This window comes from Lonchura striata, chromosome 5, assembly GCF_046129695.1.
Source record: "Lonchura striata isolate bLonStr1 chromosome 5, bLonStr1.mat, whole genome shotgun sequence".
Classification (NCBI taxonomy): Eukaryota; Metazoa; Chordata; class Aves; order Passeriformes; family Estrildidae; genus Lonchura; species Lonchura striata.
This window is the reverse complement of record NC_134607.1, coordinates 30897308-30915482: the sequence shown is the minus strand read 5'-3', so window position 1 is coordinate 30915482 and position 18175 is coordinate 30897308. Positions and strand designations below refer to the sequence as shown.

At 34.0% G+C, this 18175-nt stretch overlaps 1 long non-coding RNA gene across 1 annotated transcript in view; it reads left to right on the top strand.

Annotated features, from left to right (window-relative positions):
- LOC110484510 (uncharacterized) overlaps nucleotides 1-18175 on the top strand; it is a 73428-nt gene that overhangs the window by 23097 nt on the left and 32156 nt on the right. Inside the window, exon 2 of the long non-coding RNA XR_004149496.2 lies at nucleotides 11676-11739. This is a non-coding gene — a long non-coding RNA (uncharacterized LOC110484510). The remainder of the gene's footprint in view (nucleotides 1-11675; nucleotides 11740-18175) is intronic.

The following is an 18175-nucleotide window of genomic DNA, read 5'->3' as shown; positions in this document are numbered from 1 at the left end:
CTCTTTTACTGCAACCTTATTCTGCCAGAATTTGTTGAGATCAAACTTGCAGAGAAATGTGATATTTCCATGAGACCTGCTAACAAGACAAATCAGTTTTGAAGTTCACTTTCCCAACTGCTTTTTACTAGCTGTCTTGTCCTTCTTTTTTTTTTTTTTTTTTTTTTTTTTGCTTGTTAGTTTTAGGCTTGTTCACACCCTTTTCTAAGGAGTAGGATCACAAAATCCTCCACCTTTGAGTTCCCAAGGACTCTTATTTTTCAGCTGCCTCATCCCAGGCACACTGAACACATGGAAACAATCATTTGTTCATGTTCATCACGAGATTATCAACGATTTGTACATGAACAAGCAAAAAAGACAAGTATTGCACTATATAAACTCTTGATCACACTTTCTGAGAGGCTAAGAACTCTCTTTCTTAGTGCCATGTGAGTTATCACCTGCAGATATTCATTTATCATTGGCTTGAAGCTCCTTTCCTTGGAACTGCAGTAGAAAGGTAATTTATTTGTACAAAAACTTTAAACAGCCTATTAATATGCTGGAAAAATATTACTGTATAGTTTTTTTTTTTTACTTTTTCAAACAATCTCTTTCCTGGAATTTTTTTATAGAAATATTATACCAAAGGAAATATTTTAATAATAAGTTTGTCAAAGACCACTCATTTTTCCAGTTGACATTTTATTAATTATCTCCTAAATGTCACTAATATTAGGAGTTTTTACTCAAAAAATTGCTTCTGACTTGTAAGTGTTTTGTCTTTGATTTATTACTCATTAAAAAGCCACTTATACCTGCAATAAGTGAATATGAAACTGATGTATATGTATTTACAGTGAACAATTTTGCTCTTGGTTTTGGTTTGGGGTTTTGTTTCATTTTTGTCTAATTTCTTTCTTTCCTTCTGTTTATATTTAATAACTTCCATTTTGTTTATTTGTTTACTTATTTATTTATTTGTTCTTAGTTAATGTCTCAGCTTCTTTTTGTTTGGTTAAAATCTGAGTTACTCAGTGTCACACCAGGTTAGACAAAAAAGCAGCTTACAAGATGTGGAAAAAGAAAGTGATACCTTATAAACTGTGATTTTAAATACTGGCAAGCTGATAGAGAAAGTGATGGAAATTGAATTTCCCTGAACAATTGCACCTGAAGAACATTCACAAAAGTCATTGATTGCTACAGAAAAGACAACATGACGTGTTGCATGAGTTAGTGCATTTATTTATCATTTCCAGTATTAAAATCCCTGTGTAAAAGTATGCACTGGGTATTAAGATACAGAAGATATAGATAACTGGCATTTGTGTTTATATTCAGAACCAGACGTTATTAGTCTTAGAGGTCATGACACCACCCTCTGGATATTCTTCATAGTGTAAGTCTAACATGGTTTTAATCTGTATTTTTAAAATCCAATAATTATTCAGTGGACTTTCTTAGGGGGAAAAAAAGTATTTTCTGAGTAAAAAAATGGTTTTCTATCTCTCTCAAAGACAAAACATAAAAAGAACAAAAAAAGTTGCAATTACAATTTACCTCTAACAAATCAACAGAACTCAAAAAGTCAGGTGAAAAGTAGAATTCTCCACATCGGTTATATTTCTTATAACAGAAGTAGTTCTGTGTGACATTGCTTTTATTATCCTATTCATATATTTTTGCTGCTAAATCAGCTATATTACATCTTGAAGTTGTAGTCCTTCAATAAGCATGATTTATAGAAGACTACTGGACTGAATTACAGCTTCTGTAACACAAGGACTAAAAAAATACTCTCTAATAACTTCTGTTCTTTTGGTTAACTGGGGGTATTTGCTTAAGTTGTGTATTTAGGATTATGCCTATGCAGCAAAATATTCCCAGGTCAAATATACTTCCATAAAAATAATAATAATTATTATTTTTACTTTCTTGATTTTTTATTCTTTCACTCCCAATACATATACTTATATACACACATATATACACATATATACACACATATATATATATATATATATATATATGAAGCAGAAGTTAATTTTTTTTAATTTACCATTTTTATAATATTTTAGAACACCTTGAACTCAAGTATGTATTACAATAAATTACTTGATTAAATGCTGTACACTGTAAAAAAAAAAAAAAAAAAAAAAAAAGGTCAGACAATAAGAATTTATACATTTTTTTAGTTATATCTAGAGAAACCCACAAAACTATCACTCCAGTGAGCACTGGAACCTAGTGCTTTCCTAAAATGCTTTGGGAAAATTCAGTGTCCTGTAATCCTCTGAATCTCTAACTCCAATTCATGGTCAGGACACCTGCTTATTAGCAGGAAAATGGTGCAAAGGAAAAAAATGCTCATTTGGTAACTCTTCATTATTTTTCTTAGGTATTTCATTTAACCTTAAATGTATAACATGCAAACTCATTTTTAGCAAGAATGGACATTTTTCTTTCCTTTCTTTTTGTGTTGGAACCATTAGTTCACATAGAGACCAAGCTGCTTGATTTAACTAGGTAGAAGTAGAAGCAATAACTTTTATACTGAGACACAAAATGTGAAATTAACTGGTGTCTAATATAAATGACATTTCTGTATATTTCAGATCTTCATATACAACCAGCTGGAAAGCAGGCAGACAAAATTCTGGGAATACTGGATAAAAAAAGTAGTTGATGATCTGTCACAAAATCATTTACTTTCCTCAGTAAGATGTTCTTTAGAAGGTGATATAAGGAGATTAAGATGATGGATGACATTACTGTCACAATCTAAAGAGCACTGGTATTTCACTGGTCATATATGTAAGGATGAAAGTCACCTGGAACTTCTTCAGTTTTTGTCTCTGCATTTTGTTAAGGCCCAACACAAAAAAATTAACCTAAATTAAAGCAGCCATGCACCATAATAAGACTGATTCTTTCTTATGTTTCATATCACGTCAGAACAGTGCTGACTGACCACTTTTACCAATTTATAAATAATATAATATAATATAATATAATATAATATAATATAATATAATATAATAATTAATATGTAATAAACAATATAAAAATATAACTAAATGGACAAGTAAAGAGGCTGCTTAAGAATTATTTGCTACACAGGGAAATTGCTGTTTCTTATGAAGGCATTTCTCTTTCTCCATTTTTATTTATCTGTGAAAAAAACACTTATTAAAAATATTTTAACCTTTGTTATGAAGTGTCTTTATTAATGACCTCGGTAATGTGATGGAGAACTCTCTCCATGAGACTGCAAACTTGACTGGCTGGAGTGCTCACTCAGCTGTAGGTTCCGAATCGCTTTGCCAGGCTGGAGAAACTGGTTGACAGAAAAGTCATTAAGTTCTACATAGGCAAGTGCAGAGCCTTGCATAGATGGTGAAATTACCACATGAACAGTAGAAATTGGATAGACAGCAGTGCCAAGAGAAATGAGCTGATGTACATGTTGAATGAGTTGTACCCTTCCAGCAAAGAAGCCAAGCTGTTGCCAGTAGCCCTAGGGAGGTGAAACTTTCCAGATGTTCAACACTTGTAAGATCCCATCTGGAGTATTGTGTCCAGTTGTGGCCTCTCCCACACAAGAAACACATTTCATATTGGAACAAGTCCAGTGGAAAGGCAACAAGATGATTGAAGGTTCATTACTCAGATGGAAAGGATGAGACAACCGAGGTTATTCAACCTCAAGAAAACAAGGCAACCAATGAGCGGTGAAGAGAGAGTCAGACTCTCTGCTCCAAGGTACACAGAAAGACAGTCAATAAAAGTTGGAACAAAGAAATTCTGATTGAATACAAAAGGAAATTTTTTTCTCATAAGGATGATCAAACACTGGGACAGGCTGTCCAAAGTTGTTGTGGTATCTCAATCACTGAATTAAAAACTGATTTGTACATGTGCCTGAGCAATCTGATCTAACTGGACCTTCTATGAGGGGAGGGTCAGACTAGGAGATAGCCAGACATCTCTGTAGCATAAAATATTCTATGATTCTGAAAAAGGAATCCATGCTTTTTCCATAAAAGAAACCTGTTTACCTGTGGTTACCGTCAATACCTTTCTAGATCTGGGCGTAAAGATCAGACATTTGGTCCTTCATTACAACTTTTTTACTTCTGCAGCTTTTATTTTTTTCATCTATCATTCCATCAGAGTTACTAAATAGTATGTCAATTCTAGTTGCTAGTCTTTAAATAGCCAACAATTCTTCCCTTTTCCTCATACTGTATCAGACTCAAGCCTTCTGTGCTGAAAAATAATGAAAATTGAAGGAATAAAATTATAACATGACAGTATTATGAGATCTCTGACTCCTGCTGACTGTAAATGTGTATCTGTATCAAAATTGGGATTGTAGTCACTTGCAGCTGAAATCCTCTGAAATGTGACATATATTCTTTTTACATTTTAATAGACAAATCTGATTTGTGAAATCACATTACTTCCCTTTACAGCATAGAATCACATACACTGTCCATTTTATTACTGTCCTTATGTACAATCAGGCCTTTGAAAGTTTGTAGACAAGGAATCAGAAACCTGATTAGAATAAATGGATTTTGATCTTGTCAGTGTTGTAGCACCACTGCTTAGTTACTTCTAAACTGCTACTGCTGTCTCCTATTGTACTCATATATGTACACAGATATCAATGTTAGACTTGCCTGCTGATGCACTTTTCTGTTCTTTGTATGAGTGGGCTTGATGGATTTCAGTCATTGGGTGACTGGTTTGACTGTGCAGTGTGAATATGAACTGTTGGTGTACAGAGATGCATGCATGAGCATCAAGGACTCTGATCTCAAGTCCCATTAGAATCAATGGGAATTTGTCATCTAAAAGCAAGAAAATTCCTGTCAGAACTAGGTCCTTAGAGTCCTAGGACTCAGACACTTTTTATCTCATGAAAAATGGACAGAATTTCTCCTCAAACAGACAAAACCTGCAAAATATGATTAACAGTACCTGGACAGAGATATTATGAAGCCATTCCTTCTGATGTTACAAGAAGATGAAAAAGAAAATGTGGGAGAACACTTTTACTGTGTTGCTGGTGCCCTGTGGGAGAGTAATAGTGAATAATAGTAGTGTACTGATAGCACTAATTAACCAGGGCTGTCAAAATGATGAGTGATGTAGAAGGAAAAAAAATTTTGAGGAAGAACAGAAACAAAGAATCACAATAGGGTAGGAAAAGAGCTGAGGAAACAGGCAGAACTGACATGGAACAAATTCTTTTTCAGGGACAAGACTGCTTGAAAAAATTTATCATCTTGAAGGGAAAAATAAACCATTGATTCAAAAGCAAAAGAACATGGTAGCAAAATTTGATTGAACATATGTATCCTCACAGAGATGAATGGAAGCAAGATGAAAAATGTGAGAAGAAAAAGAAAATTGTCATCTTCAAATTTCCAACTCTCCAGTGATACAGGGACACATAGAAATGGTATAATAATAGTATTTTTTTTTTTCCAGACATACTGAAATAACTGCAAACCTGGACAGATTTTAACAGCAAAGGCAGAAAACCTGGGAATCGATGGATGGCAGCTCATGCAGTTTTAACTAGCTTCAGCCATGTAAATGGCAGTTCCCTCCAGATACTGTTTAATCTTGTCTGCACCTTTGGGTGTCTCAGACAAAAATTGTATTTCAAAATCATATACTGGTAAAATGGAAATTAGTTTGGAAGGAACCTTAAAAGTCATCTAGCCCTAATTCCCACATTCAGAATGGACACCCCTCACTTGACCAGGCTGCAAACTGGCCTTGAACACTTCCAGGGTTGGGGCATTCACAACCTCCCTGGGCAATCTATTCTAGTGTGTTATCACTCTCACAGTGAAAAAATTTCTTTCTAATATCCAGCCTTAATTTCTCCTCTTTCAATTTGTACCCATTACTCCTTGTCCTATTATCTAGAGTGTACAATTATTCCATTTTGTGATATTCTTTCCAATTAGTAGTCAAGTTTTTTAAGTTTTATTTTATTGTGAGAATTTAATGAGACTTGCTGTAGTCACGTATATTTCATTAGCATTTATCTTACCATTATTATGCTACTAAAGTCAGGACAACTTGAAGTGAAAGACTGAAACATAGGGAGGTTGCAAAGCTTTTCTTTCTGACAGTGTAATTGAATTACTGGGATAGATAGGCTCAAATAATACAATATTTGTGTTGCAAAACAATATGTACTCCTGGGGTTTTATCAGTTTTAGTTTGGCCCTTGTTAAAGGTCAAGGTATGTTTCTCTGAATAGAAAACAGCTGAGGATCCTCAGAATGACATAGCATATTTTTCATATATCATATTACAGTACTATACATACTCATATTGCTAAGATCCAAAAAAGCTTTGAGTAAATTTGAACATGTCTATTTTTATAAATAATCTTATAAAAATGAAAATATGCAAAGTAACAATAATTTTCAATCAACTCTTTTTTAGGTATTTTCTTGTATGATCTCTCACTAACAGATTCAATAATAAAAATAAATAGATAGAGAATGGCTTTGTGAAACCAGCTCAAATGATACATTACTATCTCAGTACTTTGTTTATTTCACATAGAAATTACAAGTGAGTGAAATAATGCAATCTAAATAGAAATAATTTTACCTGTATGTTAGCTTGGACATATGGATATGAGAATATGATGTGTGGGAAGCATTAACTGCAGGGTAAATAATGCAGACTATAAAACTTAGAAGGGTGATGGACATGCCTCTGTTGGAAATGGTCACACCTCACGGGTCAGAGTCCAGAATCAGGTCTGGCATATAAGCAGTATATTTCTAATGAGCAATATTCCTCAACTTCCTACTTAGACCTGAGCTTTAAAGCTAATTTGGCAACCAAAATAGTCTTTGAAGTAGTTTACATGTTTTGATTATCAAGTTCTTCAGAAACTCTGAAGAACTGATACCACTCAGGCTGTGTTTGCTGGAGTTCCAATCATCTCAAAATAATCAAAGAAGGAAAAGGAGTTAGAAACATCAGATTATCCACTTAGTAAAGCATGGGTTATGCTCATTCCTCATCCTGATCAGCTCAGGTTCAAAGGCTGGTGTCTCCTTACGGGTGTTTCACAGTCCAAAAAATAATTGTCTTACCAGTTCCTCATATAGAAGATTTCCCTCATAACTGTTGTAGGAACAATTTAGTTCTGTTGTTGCTTCGTGGTTGATCCCAATGAATACTGAAGTCACTGCCTTGTGCTAGTATCAATGATTAAAGTCATCAAAGAATCTCAGATTGCTATGAGCACTCAGCTGCTTGAAACGTCAACATGTTTGTATTATTGTCTTCTGCATGATAAAGAAATGCATTTCAACAATACATTTTTTTTTACTTATGCTTTTCCCCTGTAAGACTGTATGACCATTACTAGCATGAAATTCTAGCTAGTATGAAACACTAGCATTTTCCACTTAATCTGGTCTCCTAAGAAATGCAGTACTGTAGAAAAGAAAGGAGGTGGGGAATCAAAGTGTCTCATTATCATTGATCAGTATCTTGCATATGTCTGTTCTCTAAGAGGCATATGTGTGCATATATGTGTATACAGATTATTTATGATAGAAGAAAAAAATATTTATATTAGAAATTCTATTCCATTATCAAACAGCACCTTCTCATTTTAAAAACATATTAATACCAAATTTATCAAAATATTGTCTTATGTATTTAAGACACAGTTTAGTGGTGGACTTGAATTATGTTAATGGTTGAACTTGATTTTAAGGGTATTTTTTTCAATTTACATGATTGATTCTATTTCAGTGTGTTCCTGAGAAGGCAGTTGAAAGATACATTCCAGATTTCTCACTAAGAGCATAAATGATTGAAATTTACAGTAGCAAAATCTTGCTCAAGTATTTCATAAGCAGCTGGAGCTGTATTTCACGAAGAGTGAGTTTCATCAAGTTAGTGATTTCAGGTTTCATGTTTTATTATTATTCTCAATTGAATTTTGTGGCTGTGATAATGATATATATCAAATTAATATCCATGCAGCAAAAGCTATTTCTTATTCTTAGGAACTTATTAATTTTTGAAATTGTCTTGAGTATTATGAAATTTGTTTTTTAGTGATTTGTATTTTCCAACAAATTTTGTTACTTTACAGCCTTGAAAAACAAGTGCATAGAGGAGGGTTCTTTTAATATTGAATAAGTAATATTTTCTTATTGATATATGTTGATTATATCTTACCAATATCTGAGCTTTATTTTCCTCCTTGTCTATATTATTTAATAAATCCCTCTAGTTTTATTAAATCAATTAAATTAATCAGTTATAGAGAGTAGGATTCCAATCCAGTAAACAAATATCAAATACAGGGAAAATATCAATATATCAAAATCTCTATTGATCTAGCTATCAATAGGGCATGACCCATCTGGTTCAGTTCTGTGGTATCAATCACCTTGTCATTTATAAAAACTGGAGCAAAACCACACAACTAACTTTTAAAAATTTTTGATTTCTTTACCAAGTTGAAGTGTAAAAGATCACACTATATATAATAAGGTAGAAAGATATAGTACATGTAGGTGAAAAAAAAGTTCTTTATCTGGCAAACAGAATGGAAGAATTTCTGCAGATAAATAGTGGCATTGATGAGGCATATCATCCTTAGACCAGGAGCAATGCTAGAAGTATTTATATTTCCTCTCCTTTTTTCTTTCATCACCTGTTCCTTCATCATTTAACTTCCATGTTGTTACCTTTGTTTTGACAGCTTATGGGGTGATTTACATTTGCTGCATGTATGTTTTTGTTCTCTTCATTACTCTATAAACCAGCTCTGCTCAGTTTCCAAGAATGCCTTCCTCTAGTGATCAGATATTGACTGTTTCTGTTTGCAGCTACATGTCCAGAGCCCTGGGCTCATCTGTGTCTGTATTGTCAAAGCATTTGCTGTTATCCTCTGCTCATGCACTTCAGGTACCCTGTTGCAACCTGTATTGTATCTATCTTGATGAAAAGATAGGCTGTATTTCTCTGTATGTGAAATTGCAATTATTGTGGGGATTTGCCAGTGTTCATCTTCTATTCTACCACTCCCTGCTGTCACAAGAACTACTGGGTCTAAAACTGAGGCTTGAGCAAAAGAAATCATTAAAAGAGAAATGCTCACTGCGTTTTGAATGAGTAGGAGCATAAAAAGAGCTGATCTGCAGCATATGTTGAAACAATGACAGAATTGAAAGACTGGAGTATTTGTTGTGGGTGTGCTCAGACTATGGAGCAGGTATGCAGGTCAGCACTACTCCTGTGATACTCTGAAGAGCCTTCCTGCTTATGATTTTCTTTTAGCAGAGAACTGTTTACTGTCATGGAGCTGGCACATTGTAGTGAATCCAGTTCCACATCCATGATCATAAGCCAGAAAATACTGCTCTGCCTCACTGCATGTAGAAAGAGTGACTGAGCAGTTATACTTTCCCAAATTCTGGACTGACCAGAACACTCTCAGAGAATAAATATAATTACATGGTAAATAAAATGCAGAAAAAACTCTAAAGCCCTGGATTTGACAAAGCCCTGTTCTAATGGAGGTTCTGGAGCTATTTTGCCACTGAGTTGTGTTACACACTTCAGGAGAGTGCACCAGAACCTTCTAGTTAATGGACACTGGTGTTGTATTAGTTTTGTCCACATGCATCTGTAAAATCACCATGTTTTTTATAGGATGCAAACCAGACTATTAGAAAAGAACTTGAAACAAAATTATTTTTCTGGATGTGTTTTATATCTGTAGGAAAGACATTCATCTCACTTTGCCTCACTTTCTTATACTTTTGCAAATTTTGTTAAACAGCAAAATATTAGGCCCAGAATGATACTGTCTAAAAATCAATTCAGTGTTGATATGGAGAGGTTAAAAAAATGCTATAATCCATGTAGAGTTCCAAAAAGAACTTTGGCATTGGTATAGAATATTACAACATATAATTTACTGGCAGGTGGTCCGTAGAGCAGGGTTCAGAGCCCGCAGATGTCCTCAGGAAGTGTTGACTGCACACACACTGGACAGGAAATGACTGGCTTAGTTAACAGTTCTTCAGAAAATATTTTGGCTCATGAGTCAACAATATCATGCTGTTGAGAAATAAAAAAAGCAGCACACAGATGTATATGAACAGGGAAAACAAATTAAAATAAAAAAGAATAACTGAATGGTATAAAAAGATAAATAGAGAAAAGAGAGAAAGAAAGAGAAAGAAAAATAACTAAAGAGAAAGAAAGGGAGAAAAGAGAGAAAGAGAGAGAGAAAGAGAGAAAGAAAAAAAGACTTGCTGTATACAATACACAGAGAGATGACTTCCAACCCTGAAGATGCTCCAACTTCAAGAACAGGAAATACTTTCAAAAAGCAATAGAGTAATCTCTTATGGCAGATGGGAAGTAAAAAAAAGCTTAAATTGCAGTGAGACAATGCAAATCTTGCTAATGATAAGAGTGGTAGCCATTAAACCGACTGCCTAGAAAAATAAGAGCCTTTGTCACTGAAAATCTGATGGAACAAAATCTGAGGAGAAAAAAAAGCCTGAAAAATATAGGAAAAAGAAATGGAAATTAGAGACTGAAAGAGGTTTTTCGACCACATTAATTTTTGTATATAAACACTTGAATTTTGTTCCAACTTCAAAGATGTATATTTTGAGCCTGTATTCAGTAACACTATATCCCATGACCATTTCCTAAAGAACATATCACTCTCTGTATTTAGCATCAAACAAAAATTTTCATGATTTCTAAAATAATGTCCTAGGCATGATCACAGAAAATAGTTTTATGTCTATTTCATCTCTGTGGTCAAATGAATCCTTAAAAATATTTGCTTAATTAGTGTGTTATGTGCATTTTCCCTCTATAGCCCCAAATCTGGTTATTATGGTATTCATATGGAGGACAGAGCTTTCATCTTCCACCTTCTGGCAGAGGAAGATACTGAATATGGTCTCCCGTTATCTGAAGTTTGGATGTATGCTCTAGATCAATTTGAGATATTGAATTATGTAAGTCCCAATTCTTCTATCTTTACTTTTCTATTAATTTATTCAGTATTACTGCTGTTTCAAAAACACACACATAGAAAAATTAACACTAAAAAACCTATTGAAAGTACTGTTATTTTCAATGGCATTTGCTGATTTTACATAGACATAGTCAGTTTACAACGCTTATTGACAGTTGCTGAAGTTATAGATTTTTAATCCAAAATGCTTTGATGTCATTGTCAATAACTATTCTATACAGAGGCTTGAAAATTAAAATGTTATTTTAAAAGGTAAAAATTTCAATACCAATTTCCATGAAATGCTGGTATTTAAACAGAATGCCATTTTCAAGAATAACCTTGAGCTCAGCTTTGAAAAGAGAAAATCTTTCCTGTTTTCTGTGACAAATGTGAAGAGTTAATGCTTGGGAAGTGCAGAGATAAATACTTATTGATGACTCAGTTAACATCTTGGAGTGAGCAGAGTATAAACAGGCAAAATATGTCTTCTTTTTTATAGCTCAACTAGCAAGAGAATGCAGTATTAAAAAAAGGAAATGAAATGAAATCAAAACAAACAAAAGACAAACTCTCAAACTGTGGTGCTGATGACTCATTTTCAACCTCCTTTTCAAATTGTCACTTTATTTTCTAGTCTGGACTCCTCACCCGCAACTGCTTGAGTGACATTTATAAATGAAAATATGGGACTTAATTAGGTAAGAACTCCTAACGTTTTGTGTGCACCTTACATGTATTTAATTCCGTCTTTGGATGTGGAAGATAAGCTGTTTCTGGGGGAGGCGAAGGGCGCTGGATGACAGTGAAGTGCTGAGTGCCAGGGCGCACAGGCGGTGCTCCGCGCCAGGCTGGGGGACTGATGCCACCGAGCCCTCCGTGCGCAGAGCCCGCCCAGGGGACACGGCTGTCGGGAGCTTCCTCCACCTGGACTCAGCCTGAGACTTACAGTAGCTGCTGGATGAGTGAAGAGAACCATCAGCTCCACAGCAGCCCAGCAGCAGCTGGAATTGCAGAGGAATTTCAATTAGTCAGGTGACAATCAGATGCAGTCCCCAAGGAGACAGCTACCACCTCTTCTGCACAGTGCTCAGTCACTGCTGCAAAAAGGTCAGTTGTGACACCACGTACAACATCAGGTGTAAAAGTAGCTACTTGGAGACACTTGTCCTCTCTGCATAGTTTAATTTAAAAACTGAGATCTTCTATTCCGTGTTTGAATATGAATGAGTCAGTCGTAAACAAAGAACTAAAATAGATGAGTCTGGCGTGGAGAGGTAGCTGAGTCATTCTATAAACCCTGTCCCTTAAATGTAATGGCAGAGGTTTTCTTTTTTGACACAATAATTGCTATTTTAGCTTAATGAGCTATGAGACTTTTACAGCTAAATGGCTCCTTAAAATTACTGTCCCATTCAGTGCCTCCACTTTTAAACTTTTCTATCCATGATTTTACTTCTTGATCACTGTGAAAAGAAACGAAAAATATTTTCCTAAGGAGCTTTATTTTGAGTTTAGCTATTTATTTAAATAAACAGTGTTAGAATTTTGTACCTCTTTATTGCATGAAGGTGGCATTTCTTCATTGTACTATACCTCTTATGTCATTTAAAAGGGGTACACAATCAAATGTTGGTATTAAATCTTTGGAGTTTTGATTCAGAGGAAGAGGTGAGCACAGAAGAGAATTGTTTCTAGTGTAGATTAAAATAGCTAAAATATTACTAGAAAACATTAAAGGTTTCAGCAAACATATCCGCTGTTTGAATGAGAAAACTTTACACAAAACATGAAATAAATTTTCTTTTCCTTTCTCACTACAACTTTGAAAAGACAACATATTAATAAAGCAATATTATTCCACAGAAACTGATAAAATTTATCTTCTTTATACTTATATATTTTATTTATACTTTATTCTTCATTATACTTATATATGATATTATATGTATGCTTTAAAATAAAAGAAAAAACTTATTATCTTAAAATACCTTACCTAAAAAGATTTACTGCTTTAAAAGGCTAAATAAATAGTAATGCCATCTAATAAATACCTGGAAAAAAACTAATACTGTTTTGGATGCATATTTCCACTAAAAAAATTACTGCAAGCAAAACAAAAATCTAAGTCAGAACATGTTCTTCCTGTTACCCTTGATAACATTAGTAGTAGTCACATAAGACAGGATACATAAAATCAGCAGAACAGGACTTTCCAGAGTAACAGGTTGCAACATTAGTTAGCAAACACTATTCTTGAGTCTCATTCACTATTGTTGAGTATAAAACAGCTATTTTACTGCATTCAGAACTGATAAATTCTTGGCATTTCAAATGCGGGCTGATGCAAGTTCAAGCAGTGGTTCAACTAAAGAGATTCCCAGGAAAGCAGGCGGCTTTTCAAAGGTCGGGAAAAATCAAACACCAAAAAGAAGATGAAAGTGTTACATATATTTAGACTAAGAAAAGGAAAAGACAGTAGCAGTGTTCATATGTATAAAACATAGCTTTTAAGGAGTTTATGCTTTCTCAAAACTCATTTCAGATCAGACATTACACAGCAGAAGGGAAGGTCTGTGTTGGGATGTGCAGCTGTGCAGTACTCCAGCTGTTTGTCCGGAGGCTGTGGCAACACCCTCCAATCCTCTTCCTCAGAACAGGCTGTAAAGGTGTTTGTTCAGAAACGTCACAGATACAGCTGGCCCAACATTTGCAAAGGAGGTGGGAGTAAAACCTCTCTTCTAATTTCAACAGCCTCAATTTCTGCTGTTTTGGTGATTTTATTATCCAGCTTCATTATACATATTATTACGAAGAAAATAAAATAACAAAATAATTAATTCAGAAAGTTGAATTCAAAGCAAAATTTTTGAAAAAAATGAAACACAGGGCTATTTCCTGGTAATTAACACTTTCATTTAAAATTTGCAGCAAGTATTTTCAGATTGAAATAATATTTTATCTTCAAATGTTCTAACTTTCCCATAATTATTATATTATTACTCTATATAATTATTTCATTGCTTGCACACTGGCATTTTGCACATCATATATGTAAATACCAGTATTAAGTATACCAGTAAATACCAGCATTAACAACAAGTTTGATAAATATAGTTTCATTGTGCCAGCTTGGGCTAGTGACAGGTTTAGAAATTTCATGCCAATCCAACTAAATACTACAAAATATAGCTGTGATTTCTTTTTCTTTTTTTGATCTCCTTAAATATTCTAAATTGCTCAATGAGGATGAGACAAATTATAAATTAATTTTAAGAACTATAATGGATGGCAATTACATCTGTATTAATTCATATTTTCATTATTCAGATTATCCTTACAATAGATATTCTGCTCATTGTTCTCATGACAGTTTGCCAGGGAAGTGCTGTATCAGAATGCTAATAACTTGCCACATCCCCTCTTTGACAGTTGATAGTAAACCTCAAATATATGATTTTACTGATATTCAATAGGTTTGTTCAGCAGGTCCATATCACTTTGAAGTTGTAGAAACCCACATTTTGATATCTATTCCCTCTAAGAATAGAATAGATGTCAAAATACAGAAAAAGTTGGACCATGCTTTTTAAATTACATTTAAAAAAAATACCAAATATTGCAATTTAAGCATATCATTTAAAACTAAAATATTAAGAATATACTAGACCATTTTTAAAATAAACCATTCCTATAGTTCATCTAGGAAATTTATGTGTGCTCACTGAAGTCCCATACATTTTATCTGATAAATATTTTTATCTAATATTCAAGCAGCTAAACATCACATGTGCTTTTAATCAAAATCAATTCAACCTTTGTCTTGCCATGTATTTCCTCAATAATTGAGCAGATTTTCTTTGGTTAAATTCTGTTTAGAAATATGGTATCTTAGAAAAATGTAATTGATTTATTTGATATTGATATTAATATACTCATGCACATAGTCCAGAGCTGTATCCATCTCTGGGGTCCCCAGGAGGGGAAGGACATTGAACAGTTGGAGCAAAACCAGAGGATGGCCACCAAGTTGATTAGTGGGATGGAGCACCTTTCTGACACAGAAAGACTAAGATAATTGTATTGTTCAGCCTGTAGAAGAGAAGGCAACAGAGCAACTTCATTGTGTCCTGCTAGTACCTGAAGGAAGCCTACAGGAAAGCTGGAGAGGGACTTTCTACATGAGCATGTAGTGACAGGCCATGGGAGAATGGCTTCAAACTGAAAGAGAGTATGGTGAGATTCAATATCAGAAAGAAATTCTTTGCTGTGAGGGTGGTGAGGCACTGGAACAGGTTGCCCAGAAAAGTTTTGGATGCCTCATCTCTGAAAGTGTTCAAGGCTAGGTTGGATGAGGCTCTGAGCAACCTCCTTTACTGAAAGGTGTTCTTGCTGTGTTGGGAGGGTTAGATCCAGATGGACTTTAAGGTCCCTTCCAACCCAAATCATTCTATGATACTAGGATATCAATTACCCAGAATAATTTTGCATATTCATTGTCAGCATGCACATAAATGAAGCTGGTGGATAATCATCCCACTCTGTAAAATATAAATATTCATTTGATTTTAAGTTCACTGTCTTCAACATTCTGGCTTTCTTAAATGTGAGAAAGTGTTTAAGTGCTAGGCAGTGATGGGGTCCAAAGCGATTAATGAGTAATTTATTCAGCGTGAAAAGATAAAAATAAGAAGCATGCTGCTAATCATCTAACCTTAATTTCTACAATTCACCAAACTCCCAAATTCATGAGAAACAAACTTAATCTTGGAACCAGACTGAAATAAATTTTTGTGGATCAAAAGTTGATTCTGTGTTTGGATGAGAGTAAATTAACTGATCTTTGTGGAGTGGATTATTATGGTTTAAAAGAAACCAGATGAAGCAAAGGACAAGACGAAGGATTCAATTAGTCTTGGATTTGACAGAACTTACTGGAACAATGGAATTGGCATGAGAAATAAAACTTCCTTTCTACTTTATCAGTATCCTTCTATAGGGAAAATTCCAGCATTTCTTATTAGTTTCTTGGAGGCTGTTGGCATAAAACAGAGGGGTTGCATAGAAATTCTGTCTTGAAGAATTGAATTTGAGACAAGGTCAGGATGTTCACCTACTTATTTCAGCCCAAGATGTTGTTTTTGATGGAGACATCTTATCTGCCTAAGCATTTGGCACAAACATTTCATTTTATTAATTTAGTGTTATTTGAAAACAGGAAGGAGTTCAGGGCAAAAGAGGAGATATATATACTTTTACAGACTTGGGTCACTTTTTGTTTCTTGTTCTAACATAATTTACATTGGAATATAACTCAATAGTACTAAATTCAGCCTACTGAAGCACTTCTGCCTGTTGAATCCTAGATAGCAGATGAAGCCAAATGCCACAGGAGTATGAATTAGTCATGTTTCTGCTCTCATGATCATCATGAACCTGGAACTCTTTGAAGCAGTAGTAAGGAAATAATTCATCTCCCTGGTCCCTTTGTCAGTTAATTCAAATGTCAATGGACAATTAGAGTTTCTGCACTACAAAGTTCTTTACTATATCAATCTTTATGGCTCTTCAGCAGCCTCACCTAAGAATCCAAAAACTTACATTTTGTGAATCCTTAAAAAAATAAATTGCCCCAATACTGAGATAATTCACATAATAAAGCTGCATATCAGCCCAACTTAAGTGACTATATCTTATAGTCAGTTACCCCTTTTTCTTCAATAATAATGTAATATCACTTGTCTTCAAAAGTCTACGAAAACATCATGACACTGTTACCTAGGAATTTTAATTGTGTATATAAAACTCAGTGGACCTTTCAGTTTGTTCTATCTTTCAGTCTTCCCCACTTATCATGATGTACTTAATAACTTGGAATTAAACACAGCCCAAATCAAAATATTCAATATTTTATACATTTTATTTCTTCTATGTGTCTGTCTGTATAGGTAAGGTGTCTTTTTATATTCTGGAAATGCAGAAACACTGACACATTCCTGCTACCAAGCTTAATTTCCAAGGTGCAACAAAGTTAAAAAGAAATACCAAAATCTCAGAATAAGAAAGCATTCATGATCTCTTGCTTAGATTCAGTTTTATAGACTTCACTTTTTCCTAAGATGCTACTTTTAAAATTAATTTTGGAACTTAACTCATACTTTTCTGGTATTTGAAATCTTGTGTAAAATTGTCCCAAGCAGTCTTCAAAATATTATTTTCTGAAGGTGTTAATGAGGGATGAGTTATTACTATGCATGACAACAGTATTGAAAGCAAAACACAGTGAAAGACAGTGCAAGAACTCTACATTACTTGATCCCCTACAAGCTAAAAATAAAAAATATGAGAGTTCTAACAATGGTAACTGAAAGTAGCAGCACTAAATGCAGAATCCTCTGTCAGAATCTCTTGAATAGTTTCAAAAATATACAGTGATATTTTAATATTTCAGTATTTAAGATTAAACTTTAGTGCTACCATTTAGGCAATCTAGTGTAAATGTGATTATATTTTTGTATAAATTTCTAAAGAAAAGAGAAGATAGGCACATTATACAGTCCTACTCTAAGTGTCATTTTTCATCGTTTTATGTTTCATTTCACATAATATGCCAAAGAAAAAATATGCATAGGCTGTTATCAGTGGTGCGGTTTTCTTTGTTCTGTTTCTGTGTATTTTTGCTCTGCTTCTCTTTTGCAAAACTGACATAACTATTACTGTAATTATGATTTTTAAAAAGATATCTGAGTGTTTTAATTGAATAGTCAGAGTATTCTTACAACCCTACTCAACTTTGTATTATATATTATTTAATCCATGAGATGCTTTAGGCCATTTATATAAAAAGTCAATTCAACTATTCTAATGTCTGGAACAAAAGGAAAAATTGTTTTAGTTATTGAAGCAAGTCTTCACATGCAAATTCCCATTTGAATGATGAAAGGCTAAGCACATGCATTCCATTTTTATAGTCTATATAGTAGAAAAGGGTGGGCAGTAAGAGTTGTGAATCTAGCCAGCAAAATAAAGTAGGAAACTTTCCATGTTTTAAGTTAAACATTTTCTTCAGAGTTAGAAGGCTTAAGTGACTGATCAGGCAGCCTGTTTCACTCCTTGTTATGGCTACAAATCTTTTAT